Below are 15,692 nucleotides of genomic sequence, written 5' to 3' on the forward strand. Positions count from 1 at the left end.
AAAAGAAATCAAATTTTCCGGGAGAGGTTTCTTTTCTTTTGGTGGTCTTGTTCAATGCGTGTCACTGTGTATGCGCCGTTTGTTGTGTTGCATACCAAGTCCGTTTCACAAATTAGAATTTGTTATTTTCTTTCTAGTCATGGGCTGATTTAGAATTCCTTGCTTCAGATTAGAATTATTAGTTTTTGAAACACTAACTTGGTGAGGGATAATGATGAAAAGTATAATGATGGTGTTAAAGAAATGAAAGGAAGGAATGGTTGGCCTTAGCCATACGACATGCTTATGTCTTTTTAGAGAATGTCAATACTGATAGCGATTTTAACAAGTTTATTCATAGTTAGTTTAGAATTTCTTCTATTGACAATTATGGTAGTATTAAGTAGAAGTAGTGTGTTTTTAGTTTTAGGGTGCCACATTTCTTTGATGTTTGTTGTATATGATGTTTGGTGTGCGGTATGTGGTGAACATCATTTTTTACTCTTGTATTTTCACATTGTTTATGCTCAATTCATGAGTTCAAGGTTGAGGGTGTTTTTTATCATAGATTTTATAGTTTGCTATCACATTTTGATTAAATTGCATATTAAATATTTGTTTACTTTGTATTTATTTATGTTAAATCATCAATCAAGTTGGAGTCGCTAGAGATCCTTGCTATGAGTAGGATTGTTGTTGCAAAAAGCACTATAGATCCATGATGTAAATCACTACACACATGTTATGTATCACTACAAGTCCTTGTCATAGATTGCTATAGGGTTATTGCTACAGATCAACTTTGTTAGTAAAAAACAGAGAAATAAATACATGATAAACACATCACAACAATAATACATGGACACGAATACCATATTTTACCTTAGAAACCCTTGTGAGAAAAGTAGCAGAAAATAAAAGATCCACTATTCTTCATGGTTTAAATGCATAAATGCCTTCACTTAAAAGTAGCCAAGCCGACCAACTTCTAGGCTTAGCCAAGTGAGCCTTTTTCTCAACTCAAACCTACTATAATGGAGAATCTGTTCAATTTTAAAAGGTTTCATCACATGTAATCCATGTCCTTTAATACCACAGGCCACCAAAATGATGTACCTAGACCTAACAAACTTGAATTTTTCATGGAGTCTTGAATTTACACTAACATTCCCCCCTTTAAATTTGAGAAGTCAAATATTCATGCTCGTTTCCCTTATCACTTAGGTCTATTTGAGATTTTATTGGTAGGGATATGGAAGCCTAACTATGGCTTATAGTTGTGTGCCCAAGTATATGTAATTTACAAATTTCATCTCCAAGTAATTTTTATTTTTTTAATTGTTGTTTGGAAACCATTTTTTCATTCTTTCACATCTACACATTTTCTCACACTAGTTGTTCTCATCAAATTTCGCTTTTGTGGTTGCATTTCACCTTTTTGGACCTCTATGCCCTCTCAATCTTCACATATGCAGTTCAAATCCCAATTAGGGATTATCTATGTTATCTTCAACCTCAACATACATGTGTTGGCAATTGCAACCATCGCATCCTTCCAAAAGCCACAATTTCCTAGCTTTGATAAACACATCACAAAAATAATACAATGGACATGAACACCATATTTTAGTTAGGAAATTCTTGTGGGAAAACTAAATATGAATAATAGATCTATAATGCCCCATGGCTTAAAATCATCCATGCCAAGCCAACCAACAATAGTCTAGCCAAGTAAAACCCTTGCTCAACTTAGGCCCATTACAATGAAGAACCCCCAAGATTTTAAAAAGCTTCATCACGTGTAATCCACAAGATCTAATAGCATGGGCCACCGAAACCCTATTCCTAATGTTCGAAGAATTCTTGTTATTGATGTCAAAGGGATCACCAACTCAAGGAGTCATATGCGTATGGGTTGTGCCTACTTTCACAGAATACAAGGCAGACAAAAAGTAAAAAAATAAAAAAATTGTCTACTGTTTTTTCCTCCCTTTCTTCTTTTCCACCTTACGCCAACCTCTAGTGTTGGGAGTGGCCGTTACAAAGGAAAGCTGATTTTCACTGAGAGTATCTTTGTCAAAATCGGATCCTTCTGATCCATGGGTTTGATTGATACCCGTTATTTTCATCCGTGTTAATTGAGATGTTTTACGCTGTGTTTGGCTGCTGGAATCTTCCTCCTCTTTTAGTGAGCTCTTCTGGTTCTTTTGATCCTCTCTTTCTGCTTGGAATGCTGCTATTTCTGTTGTTTCTACTTCTTCCTCCAAAGGCATTGTGCACTGTCATCCTTTTGGTTGTTTCTGTTGGGGTTGTGCATCACGAACTCAAGAAGTCAATAACACGAGCGTGTAAAGGACTTCAAGCCCTTTTCATTGAGTATTTAATCACCTTCTAACTCCTATTCATTAATAAGATATTGAATTTACAAGTTGGAAACCCATACTTTCGTCAAGCATACATGAGTGACCCACATGAGTACAAGTTGGCCTTTTGCATTTATGTAGGCCCTTAGTCTAGGGTGTTTAGCCGAGTACTTACCTTTATTTTGGTTAATGATAAGTTCAGAATCCCCATGTATTGAAATCCTTTTAGCTCCCGACCTCTTCAAATTTTTCAATTCTAAAAGCAGTGTTTCATATTCAGCTATATTATTTGTACATTGGAAGTTAAGCTTCTAAGAATGTCCCTTCGCTATACTTGTTTGTGAGTTTGACATCCAAACACCTGCCCCTACTCCTTCCTTGATCACAACCCCATCAAAATCCATGTTACAAAGGTATTCTCCCTCTTCATCTTGTTTCCTAGTATCTAATTTTATCTCCTCTGTCTTGGTCAATTCAACATCCAAGTGTGACACATCCTCGTCTACACATTCATCATTATACAAAATAAAGGAGTCCATATTTGAATGCACATAACACATGGGATAATTATTTAGTTTGTCTTGGCTTCTCACCATATATTTCATTAATGTTTCCCTCCATAAACTTCTATGCTGACCAAAAATGGGAATGGTAGAATAGGTCATGTGCATCTACAACATACCGTGTAAGTTTGCTCCTCATGATATTGATAGCAGCATTTCATACTTGGGAGGTATGTTTGCCACTACAATATCCATTACCACACTCTTTGCTGGTATTTGGATCAGAGTAACACATAAATATTTGATGAGACCTAAGCATCTCAATTTGCTCGAACCAAAAGAATATAAATCTTTGTAGGGACATGTTATGTCAAATCTTAGCTTCTCCATGATGGCTGTAGGCATAAGATTGTGTGAAGCACCAGAATCAAGCATAGCATTGTGTAGAATTTTGTCACGAATGTTCAAACTAATATAGAAAGGTGGCACACTACCATCCTGAGACTTCCCTTCAACTTCAGGCCCAAACAATAACTCTGGTTAGTCATCAGTTAAGTTGATTGTGTTTGTCCCTTCCCTTATCTTCAGAGCCTTCATGACATGAGATCTAGATGCATTTGTGTTAATTAATTCAGTCACAGGAATAGAAATTTTTACCTTGGCTGATTCATTTTCAATACTGAAAGATGTATGAGGTTTATCTATTTATTTGATATTTACATCCTATTTTTTAGAAGTCTCCTTTTGAGAATCATCCTTTGACTGGCTAGTGGAAGGGGTGTCACTCTGAATTTTCCTGGGAGGATTTTCAGCAGCCTTTTTACTCCTCAAATTGTATTATCTGTGCACCTCCATGATAGCATTTTCGTATCCTTGTTAATAATCATCTGACTCTGAAGGGATGACTTTTGGTTGTGATAGCAAGAATAGATCTTGTTCCTCTTTAGTTAAGAAAATGTGGTCAATTTTACTTTCCTTAAATAAGTTTTTCATTTTATTCAAGATCCTCTGGTATCTCATCTTTTTCATAATTCTCTTGGAAAGGACGTCTAATTTGTTGCTGATCAATTTTTCCTCTCTATTCTCTTTGTTTAATTTGAGGTTGATTTTTCCTAAAATTAGGATTTATAATTGGAGGACCACCTTTATTTTCCCTTGGAGGAGCCTTGTCAGTTATACTTATATTTTCCATCATTCTTTCCATGGTTTTAACGAAGGTATTCAACTTAGCACATGATGAAGAAGAAGCAGGTTCTTCTTTAATAATGACTCTCCTCTCAATCTTTAACCTAGCTATGTTTTCCAACAAGTTTGCCTCCACACCGACTTCATTCCTTTGCATCTCCTCAAGGATAACATGATTTCTCTCCCTCCATTGGTAAGACATCTCTGGATCAAAACCATCTGGAAATTTGATCAGAGCTAGTCCTAGTGGGGGTTGTACTGCAATTGCGATAGAATTGGAAATATTATTGGATCTAGTGCAATAGTCTTAGACTGTTTCACTAGGGGCTCCATTTATATTCTCATATTCATCCAAGATTTGGAGAGGATTCTTCTTTATTTCCCATATTTTGAGGAATGTTTGATGAAATTGTATGAGGTTTGGGATAGAGGTAGCTGGTAATGCCTTAAACCATTTCTTAACTTCTCCTATGAGACTTTGAGAAAATAGTCTCATCTTCACATCATCATCATCAATTTCTTGAAAATCTAAATAATCATTCATTTTGTCTATATGTTGTTGAGTAGTGATTGGCCCTGTGCCATCAAATTGAGGTAGTCAGATATGATAATCTTGTGGGATGGCATTTAGTCTTATAGGTAGGACTAGGAGGGCATAACGAGTTGCCATGATAGGTAATTGGGAATGAGAAGATGACAAAACTACAATAGGTGTGGATATGGGGGGTATTAAAGGGGGAGGGGTTGTACTTTGTTGAGTCGATGTAGTGGTGGTAGGGATAGTAGATGAAATGGGTACAATGGTAATAGCGGGAGTTACTGGAGGAGCCGTAGTAATAGGGGGAATCATTGTAGAGGAAGAAGTTGAAGAATTAGGTGGTTGATGAATAATAACTTTGTGCACAACCTGATCTAATTTGGTCACCAAAACTTCAATCTTATTAAACTATTTTACAACATCTTCATTAGAGTCTAGATTAACAAGTTGATGCTCTGAGACATAAGGTTTCAAAATACTTTCATCAAAAACTATCTTAGGTACAAAAGTGTCTGACTTGGTATGAAAAAGGCTATGCTGAACAGGTAAGTAAAATTCAATATCCTCAAAAGTTTAAAAAAATTTAGGGAGAGAATTAACTCCAGGCAATGGATTATTACTTTCTTGGCTCTCAGTAAGACTGCTCTTTTTGATAAGTTTTTCAGGATTATCTACAACTTTAGGAGGTTTAGGATTTGGATGAGCTCTAGTGTATATCGTTCTAGGAGCTAAATCTGTAATATATTATTTATAGATAGAAATATGTACAAAATTTAGGTGGAAAACACCCTTAGTAACATCTATTTCACAACCACACACTTGAAATAACCTTTCAGCTCTAAAATAATTTTTTACCAGGGAAAAATTCAATTTATATCAGATTTTTGTGAAGTCCCCAGTATGGTTTCCATAATGTTTTGACTTTGTAAATTCCCAAGGGTGTGAGAGAAACCCAGAGGTAACAACAAAACCACTTTGGATGTGGGGATCTATCCCTTCCAACTTCAAATAGGGATCTCTCTATATGATTTAGAATTGTTTACAAAAATAGTACAACAATATATGAAAACTAAAACTACTGAATCTCTCTCGAACTGACTTCGAGGATTTTGTTGATGGCTTGGCCTAAAAAAATTGTTTCTTTGTTGCTAAACATGAATACCTATTTACTCAAGAATTTGACATAATTTACCCCATCTGCCTTCATCTGGGGTGGAGAATTTGATTAACTTTCTGTAGGCTTCATCCATCTCATTATATTTATGGAAAGTATGCTTAATTATAAACACATGTTTTATTTTTTGTTTGATAAGTAAGTCGAACTTCAAACCTTCCATGAAGGCTTCACCTGTAATGGTTCTTTATGTTGGAAAATTTAGATTTAACTCTTCCTATGGAATATAGATTTTGTTGATAATTATCTAGCTGAACTAATTTATCTCCAATTCCCTTTAAACTAGAAGCCCCTTTTGGTGCAGTACATTGGACTTCTTGTGGAATTTTTGAATACTAGACTCCAAATTATGACATTTATTCTCTAACAGTAATATTACATTCCTTTTTGTGATAAATATTCTTACCTCAAGTATTGTTTCAATTCTTTCTGTAATCTAATATTCTTCATGTTCTTATTTTGTATTTGAATTCAAGGTTCTTATTAAGGAACTAGCTTCAACTAGCTTCTGACCCGCACTTTCCTTTATCCCTTCGATGTCCTCTTTTGATTTATGGACAAATTCCTCTTGCTCGAAAATAATTTCAGTGGAAGGTCAAATTTCAGACATAGCTTCATTAATTTCTTCCCAAAAGTTCTCATTTTCCTGTGCAATTGTATATGCCATGACATATCATTTTCTAAAACTTCAATTCTCTAATTTAATCTATGAGTCTTTTGAAGCTCTAACACATACATATTATCAATTTTTAATTTCAGCACTGGGAGGGTTTTAAGCTAAGCTTTCAACTTTTCAATCTCTTGCCCTCTGTTGTTGATGTACCTGCAACTGGAACTGTTGGGAGAGGAATGACTGATAATTTAGTTGACTTCTCTTTCTCTTTTAGCAACTTTTCTATTTCGGTCTCCATTTGTTTAATCTATCCATTATGTTCAATAACAATTTTAAACATATCTTATTTCTCCTTCTCTAGTTGACCAAATTCCTTTGTTTGTGGATTTTCAGTTGATGGAAGTCTGAGTTGTTTCTTCAGGGATTTAATGTCAACATTTTTTATTTTAATGATCTCCTCAACAGCTTTTACATTACTAGGATCATATCCCAGTTTAATGACTAAATCCTGTAAAGACATTGTCTTAGTGTTTTTACCTAAAGAAGACATTTTCTCTAATTTTAATTGAGACTAAATATTGTTGACTTAATCGTGATGTTTGGATGCTGCCATTGCTGAGTTTGTCAGGGTAGAATATGAAATTTCACTTGTTTTCTTATGCAAACCCATGTGATCAATAGGATGGATTTGATTAATGTTAAAATAAAAGATATGCGTCTTGTATTCATCTGTACTTTTACGAAAAGGAACTTGAGCTTCAAGGACTGCTATCTGCATTTTCCCTTCCTCGGTGTCAAAAGAAGAGAGAAGTTTGTGTTGTGATGAAGTTGTCTACTTGGTTCAACTTGATCATGGACCAATTCTCCTTATTGAGTTGTTTCCAATGGTTCTTGAGAAGCTGAAGATGATGGTGACCCTATGAAAATGTCATCCAGTCGAGGAATAGTAGAAGTATAAGGACCTGTCAAAACTATTGTAGACTGAACATTTTCTTCTTGTGAAAACTCCTCTACTGGATTGGTTTTCTGCCTCTTTTTATATATTTAGAATTATTTCCCGTGAATTTCTGAGACTGAAGGGGAAACATCCTCCCTTGGTATTTTATACGTTTTTCCTGTGGCACTGGTGTCTGTGATGTCATAGTAGAAAGTACATGTTCTTTTGGCTCCTGCAATGTGTCTTCATGCAATTGATTTTGATTCATATATTGCTCAATTTTAGGTCTTGTAGTATGAGTGTGAGGAGTAGTTTTATGCTCTACTCTCAACATTTATATTACTCCCAAAGGATCATATGACCAAGTGAAACTGAGTTTAAATTTCATCTGTTTGAGCAAAAGAACTGCTTCTTTTGTTGTTGTCCTGGTATTACAAATGAAAGGTCCAACCTGTGGTTTGATTTTGAATTGATATTTCCTTTTGGCTGCCACAAAGTGGAGATCATCCACATTTATCATTTTCCTAATATACTCTAATGCAGAAATTCTTATAGGAACAAATTTAGGCAATTTATATGGAGGAAATTTGCATCCATACACCCTAATCTTAGTGTAATTTTGAAGGATCTAGTGATGCTCTTATATGGGAGCTCTACTTACCTCCGGGTTTAGCCTGGAGGAGCTAAACACATTCCCTGTCAGAATTCACAGGATGCTGAAGCTCACCCTTAGCATCAAGGATGATGCCACCGATGAGCTAGATGCAGACATGTCGCCTCTAGAAAACAAGGATGCCTGTGATCAGGAGGAGAGCAAGATGGAGGAGGTCGACTAAGTCTCCCATTAACTCGCATAAGAAAGAAAACAAAATTTCCGAGAGATGTTTCTTTTCTTTTGGTCTTGTACAATGTGTGTCGCTGTCTATGCGTTGATTGTTGTGTTGCATACCAAGTCTATTTCACAAATTAGAATTCTTTATTTTCTTTCTAGTCGTGGATTGATTTAGAATTCCTAGCTTCAGTTTAGAATTATTAGTTTTCGAAAAACTAACTTGGTTAGGGATAATGAAAAGTATAATGATGGTGTTAAAGAAATGCATATGGTTTAAGTTGGTTAACGTCTTGGATTTAGAAGGAATCCCTGGCCTTAGCCATATCACATGGTTACATTTTCTTAGAGATAAGGTCACTAGTGATAGCGATTTTAACAAGTTTATTGATAATTAGTATAGAATTTCTTCCGTTGACAATTATGGTAGTATTATTTAGAAGTAGTGTGTTTTTAGTTTTAGAGTGTGACATTTCTTTGATGTTTTTTGTATCTGATGTTTAGTGTGTTTGATGTGCAATATGTGATGAACATTATTTTTTACTCTTGTATTTTCACACTATTTATGCTCAATACAGGAGTTCAAGGTTGAAGGTGTTTTTTATCATAGATTTTATAGTTTCCTTTCACATTTTGATTAAATTGTATATTAAATATTTGTTTACTTTGTGTTTATTTATGTTAAATAATCAATCAAGTTGGAGTTGCTAGAGATCCTTGGTATGAGTAGGATTGTTGTTGCAAAAAGCACTATAGATCTATGATGTAAATCACTACACACATGTCATGGAACAACACAATTCCTTGTCATAGATTGCTATAGGGTTATTGCTACATATCAATTTTATTAGTAAAAAACAGAGAAATAGCTACATGATAAACACATTACAACAATAATACATGGACTCGTATACCATATTTTACCTTAGAAACCCTTGTGAGAAAAGTAGCAGCAAATAATAGATCTACTATTCTTCATGGTTTAAATGCATAAATGCCTTGACTTAAAAGTAGCCAAGCCGGCCACCTCCATGGCTTAGCCAAGTGAGCCTTTTTCTGAACTCAAGCCCATTACAATGGAGAATCCATTAAATCTTTAAAGGTTTCATCACATGTAATCCATGGTCTTTAATACCACAGGCCACCAAAATGATGTACGTGGACCTACCAACTTTGAATTTTTCATGGAGTCAAATTTACACTAACATTCTCCCCTTTAAATTTGAGAAGTGAAATATGCATGCTCATTTCCCTGGTCACTTAGGTCTATTTGAGATTTTATTGTTAATGGTATGGAAGACTAACTACGTCTTATAGTTGTATGCCCATGTGTATGTAATTTACAAATTTCACCTCCAAGTAATTTTTTTTTTTTAATTGTTGTCGGAAAACCATTTTGTCATTCTTTCACATCTACACATTTTCTCACACTAGTTGTTCTCACCAGATTTCACCTATGTGGTTGCATTTCACCTTGTTGGACCTCTATGTCCTCTCGATCTTCACATACATAGTTCAAATTCCAGTTAGGGATTATCTATGTTAGCTTCAACCTTAACATACATGCGTTGGCAATTGCAACCATCACCTCCTTCCATAAGCCACAATTGCTTAGATTTGATGCGACTCTTAGTAAAAATGAGAGAAATAAATACATGATAAACACATCACAAAACTAATACAATGGACATGAAGACCATATTTTAGTTAGGAAATGCTTGTGGGAAAACCAACTACGAATAATACATCTATAATGCCCCATGGCTTAAAAGCATCCATGCCAAGAAAACCAACATTAGCCTAGCCAAGTGAACCCTTTGCTCAACTTAGGCCCATTATAATGGAGAATCCCCAACATTTTAAAAAGCTTCATCAAATGTAATGCACAACATCTAATAGCATGGGCCACTGAAACCGTATTCCTTATGCTGGAAAAATAATTGTTATTGATGTCAAAGGGATCACCAAATCAAGAAGTCAATAACATGAGAGTGTAGAGGACTTCACGCCCTTTTCATTGAGTATTTAATCACCTTCTAACTCCTATTCATTAATAAGATATTGAATTTACAAGTTGGAAACCCATATTTTCGTCAAGCCTACATGAGTGGGCCTACATGAGTACAAGTTGGCCTTATGCATTTCTGTAGGCCCTTATTCTAGGGTGTTTAGCCGAGTACTCACCTTTAATTTGGTTAATGTTGAGTTCAAAATCCCCATGTACTGAAATCCTTTTAACTCCCAACCTCTTCAAAATTTTCAGTCCTAAAAGCAGTGCTTCATATTCAGCTATATTATTTGTACATTGGAAGTTAAGCTTCTAAGAATGTCCCTTTGCTATACTTGTTTGTGAGTTTGAGATCCAAACACCTGCCCCTACTCCTTCCTTCCTCACAACCCCATCAAATTCAATGTTCCAAAGGGCTTCTCCCTCTTTATCTTGTTTCCTAGTATCTAATTTTATCTCCTCTCTCTTGGTCAATTCAGCATCCAGGTGTGACACATCCTCATCTACACATTCATCGTTATACAAAATAAAGGAGTCCATATTTGAATGCACATAATACATGGAGTAATTATTTAGTTTGTCTTGGCTGCTCACCATATATTTCATAAATTTTTCCTTACATAAACTTCTATTCTGACCAAAAACGGGAATGGTAAAATAGGTCATGTCCATTTGCAATGTACCCTGTAAGTTTGCTCCCCATGATATTGATAGCAGCATTCCATACTTGGGAGGTATGTCTGCCACTACAATATCCATTACCACACTCTTTGCTGGTATTTGGACCAGAGTAATACATAAATTTTTGATGAGACCTAAGCATTTCACTTTGCTCGAATCAAAATAATATAAATCTTTGAAGGGTCTTATTATGTCTAATCCTAGCTTCTCCATGATGCCTCTAGGCATAAGATTGTGCGAAGCACCAGAATCAAGCATAGCATTGTGTAGAATTTTGTCACATATGCCCAAACTGATATAGAAAGGTGGCAGACTACCATCCTGAGACTTCCCTTCATCTTCAGGCCCAAACAATAACTCAGGTTAGTCATCAGTTCAGTTGATTGTGTCTGTCCCTTCCCCTATCTTAAGAGCCTTCATGACTTGAGATCTAGATGCATTTGTGTTAATAAATTCAGTCATAGGAATATAAATTTTTACCTTGGCTAGTTCATTTTCAATACTGAAAGATGTATGAGGTTTATCTATTTATTTGATATTTACATCTATTTTTTAGATGTCTTCTTTTGACAATCATCCTTTGATTGGCTAGTAGAAGGGGTGTCACTCTGAATTTTCTTGGGAGGATTTTCAACAGCCTTTTTTCTCCTCAAATTGTATTGTCTATGCACCTCCATGATAGCATTTTGGTATCCTTGTTAATAATCATCTGACTCTGAAGGGATGAATTCTGGTTGTGATAGCAAGAACAGATCTTGCTCCTCTTTAGTTAAGAAAATGTGGTCAATTTCACATTCCTCAAATATGTTTACTTCATTTTCTCCAACATCCTTTGGTAGCTCAACTTTTGCATAATTCTCTTGGAAAGGAGGTCTAATTTGTTGCTGATCAATTTTGCCTCTCTATTCTCTCTGTTTAATTTGAGGTTCATTTTCCAAAAATTAGGATTTATAATTGGAGGACTACCTCTATTTTCCCTTGGAGGAGCCTTGTCAGTGAAAATTATCCTTTCCACCATTCTTTCCATGGTTTTAACTAAAGTATCCAACGTAGCACATGATGAAGAAGAAGCAAGTTCTTCTTTAATAGTGACTCTCCTCTAAATGTTTAACCTAGCTCTATTTGCCAACAAGTTTGCCTCCACAATGATTGCATTCCTATGCATCTCCTCAAGGATAACATGATTTCTCTCCCTTAATTGGTGAGACATGTCTGCATCAAAACCATTTGGAAATTTCATTAGAGCTAGTCCTAGTAGGGGTTGTATTGCAGTTGGGATAGAATTTGAAATGTTATTGAACCTAGTGCAATAGTGTTGCACTGCTTCACTAGGGGCTCCATTTATACTCTTATATTTAGCCAAGATTTGGACAAGATTCTTCTTTACTTCACATATTCTGAGGAATGTTTGGCGAAATTGTGTGAGGTATGGGATAGAGGCAGCTAGAAATGCCTTAAACCATTTCTTAAGTTCTCCTGTGATACTTTTGGAAAATAGTCTCATCTTCACATCATCATCATCAATTTCTTGCAAATCTAAATAATCATTCATCTTCTCTAAATGTTGTTTAGTAGTGATTCACCCCATTCCATCAAATTGAGGTATTCAGATCTGATAATCTCGTCGCATGGCATTAAGTTTTCCAGGTAGGACCAGGGGGCATAAAAAGTTGCCATGATAGGTAATTCAAAATTAGAAGATGATAAAATTACAATAGGTGTGGATATGGGGGGTATTAAAGGGGGAGGGGTTGTACTTTGTTGAGTCGATGTAGTGGTGGTAAGGATAGTATATGAAATGGGTATAGTGATAATAGGGGGAATTACTGGAGGAGTAGTAGTAATAGGGGGAATCACCGTAGAGGAAGAAGCTGAAGAATTTGGTGCTTGATGAACAACAACTTTGTACAGAACCTGATCTAATTTGGTTACCAAAACTTCAATCTTATTAAATTATTTTACAACATCTTCATCAAAGTCTAGATTAACATGTTGATGCTTTGAGATATAAGGTTTCAAAATACTTTCATAGAAAACTATCTTTGGTACAAAAGTGTTTGACTTGGTACAAAAAAAGCTATGCTCAGAAGGTAAGTCAAATTCAATATCCTCAATAGTTAAGAAACTTTTAGGGAGAGAATTAACTCTAGGAAATGGATTATTACTTTCTTGGCTCTCAGTAAGACTCCTCTTTCCGATAAGTTTTTCAGGATTATCTACAACTTTTGGTGGTTTAGGATCTAGATGAGCTCTAGTGTATATCATTCTAGGAGCTAAATCTATAATATATTATTTACAAATAGAAATATGTACAAAATTTAGGTGGAAAACACCCTTAATAACATCTATTTCACAACCACATACTTGAAATATCCTTTGATCTCTGAAATAAATATTTACCAGGGAAAACTTCAATTTCTATCAGATTTATGTGAAGTCCCTAGTATGGTAACCATAATGTTTTGACTTTATAAATTCCCAAGGGTGTGAGAGAAACCTAGAGATAACCAAAAGACCAATTTGGATGTTGGGATCTATACCTTCCAACTTCAAAGAGGGATCTCTCTATATGATTTAGAATTGTTGTCTTGAGATATTAGGCTATTTATTCAGTTCTGAGTTTGGTTTTTTCAAAGATTTAGTTGAAACTACAAGGAAAGTCCATTCAGAAATGGAGGCATAATTCTTAGGGTGATCAAATACAAGAATTCTAGAACAAATGTAATAGGGCAAGGTAGGCAAGCTTTTATATCTTTAGAGCATTTATGGAATGAATGGGATGAAAAGATTCAGATTCAGTTAAACATAGAGCATACTAGGATGAATTCTATATTTAATATTAGAGTGAAAACATAGATATTGTTTATAAGCCAAGGCATGGTGTATTTAAAAAAATTCAACCCTTAATCTTCTTTAAACAATAGAGACAAAAATAACATATTGAAAACTGGAAAATAATCATTTTACAAGAGAGGAAATTTCACTAATTGTCTGACACAGGAATCCTAGAGCAAGCTTTCTATATTAATGCAAATGATCACTTCATTACATGCACATCCTTACATCAAATATTTTCTTTCTTGATACAAGTTCCAACCCTTTTTACATCAAAATATGAAGTATTTATACAAATTTATAAAAATATATTGATTTAAAATATCAATACATTTGTACAAAATATCCTAAAATATTGTTTACAAAAATAGTACAGGAATATAGTAAAACTAAAACTACCGAATCTCTCTAGAACTGACTTCGAGGATTCTAGTGGAACCATGTCAGTTAAAATTATCGTTTCCATCATTCTTTCCATGGTTTTAACTAAGGTTTCAACTTAGCACATGATGAAGAAGTAGTTTCTTCTTTAATAGTGACTCTCCTCTCAACCTTTAACCTAGCTATGTTTGCCAGCAAGTTTTCCTCCACACTGACTGCATTCCTCTGCATCTCCTCAACGATAACATGATTTCTCTCCCTCAATTGGTAAGGCATCTTTGGATCAAAACCATCTGGAAATTTGATCAGAGCTAGTCCTAGTAGGGGTTCTATTGCAGTTGGGATAGAATTGGAAATATTATTGGATCTAGTGCAATAGCCTTGGACTGTTTCACTAGGGCCTCCATTTATACTCTCACATTCAGCCAAGATTTGGAGAGTATTCTTCTTTACTTCCCATATTCTGAGGAATGTTTGGTGAAATTGTGTGAGATCTGGGATAGAGGCAGCTAGTAATGCCTTAAACCATTTCTTAACTTCTCTTGTGACACTTTGGGAAAATAGTCTCATCTTCACATCATCATCATTAATTTCTTGCAAATCTAAATAATCATTCATTTTTTCTATATGTTGTTGACTATTGATTGGCCCCGTGCCATCAAATTGAGGTAGTTAGATCTGATAATGTTATGGGATGGCATTCAGTTTTTTAGGTAGGACTAGGGAGCATAACGAGTTGCCATGATAGGTAATTGGGAATAAGAAGATGGAAAAACTACAATAGGTGTGGATATGGCGGGTATTAAAGGGGGAGGGGTTGTACTCTGTTGAGTCAATGTAGTGGTGGTAGGGATAGTAGATGAAATGGGTACAATGGTAATAGCGGAATTACTGGAGGAGCCGTAGTAATAAGGGGAATCAACATAAATGAAGAAGCTGAAGAATTAGGTGGTTGATGAATAACAACTTTGTGCACAACCTGATCTAATTTGGTCACCAAAATTTCAATCTTATTAAACTATTTTACGATATCTTCATTAGAGTCTAGATTAACAAGTTGATGCTCTGAGATATAAGGTTTCAAAATACTTTCATCAAAAACTATCTTAGGTACAAAAGTGTCTGACTTGGTACAAAAAGGAATATGCTGAACAAGGAAGTAAAGTTCAATATCATCAAAAGTTAAAAAAATTTCAGGGAGAGAATTAACTCCGGGCAATGGATTATTACTTTCTTGGCTCTTTGTAAGACTCCTTTTTTGCATTTCATCATTTTTTACATTCACCTACGACCAATCTGGCCAGGATATCCCATCCAATTGGGGTTCATCTCTCTGATCGAGTCTCTAGACATTTCACATAGGCACCACCAGTAAAGTAGGTAGGCTACATGAAACAAAAATGATCTATGATAGATCCTCCCCTATAAAGGATGATCGGACTAGATCTAAAAAATTTCTCCAGGCAACCTAGAATGAAAACAAAACTATGGCTACTAGATCCCTACTTTGCAGCTTGACCATCTTTCATCAGGCCTTGAAGGTAAACTTTGCTGCATGTATTTGAACTACCATCATATGCTTCCCTAGATCAAGGAAAACTAAAAGAAGAGAGCATTGTACAAATATTCATAAAGTCTCATGCTGGAAAATCAACAACAGTCTGGG

The sequence above is a fragment of the Pinus tabuliformis genome, chromosome 3_2 (assembly GCF_031772625.1).
Source record: "Pinus tabuliformis cultivar Carrire ecotype Pingquan chromosome 3_2, CPIR1, whole genome shotgun sequence".
Lineage (NCBI taxonomy): Eukaryota > Viridiplantae > Streptophyta > Pinopsida > Pinales > Pinaceae > Pinus > Pinus tabuliformis.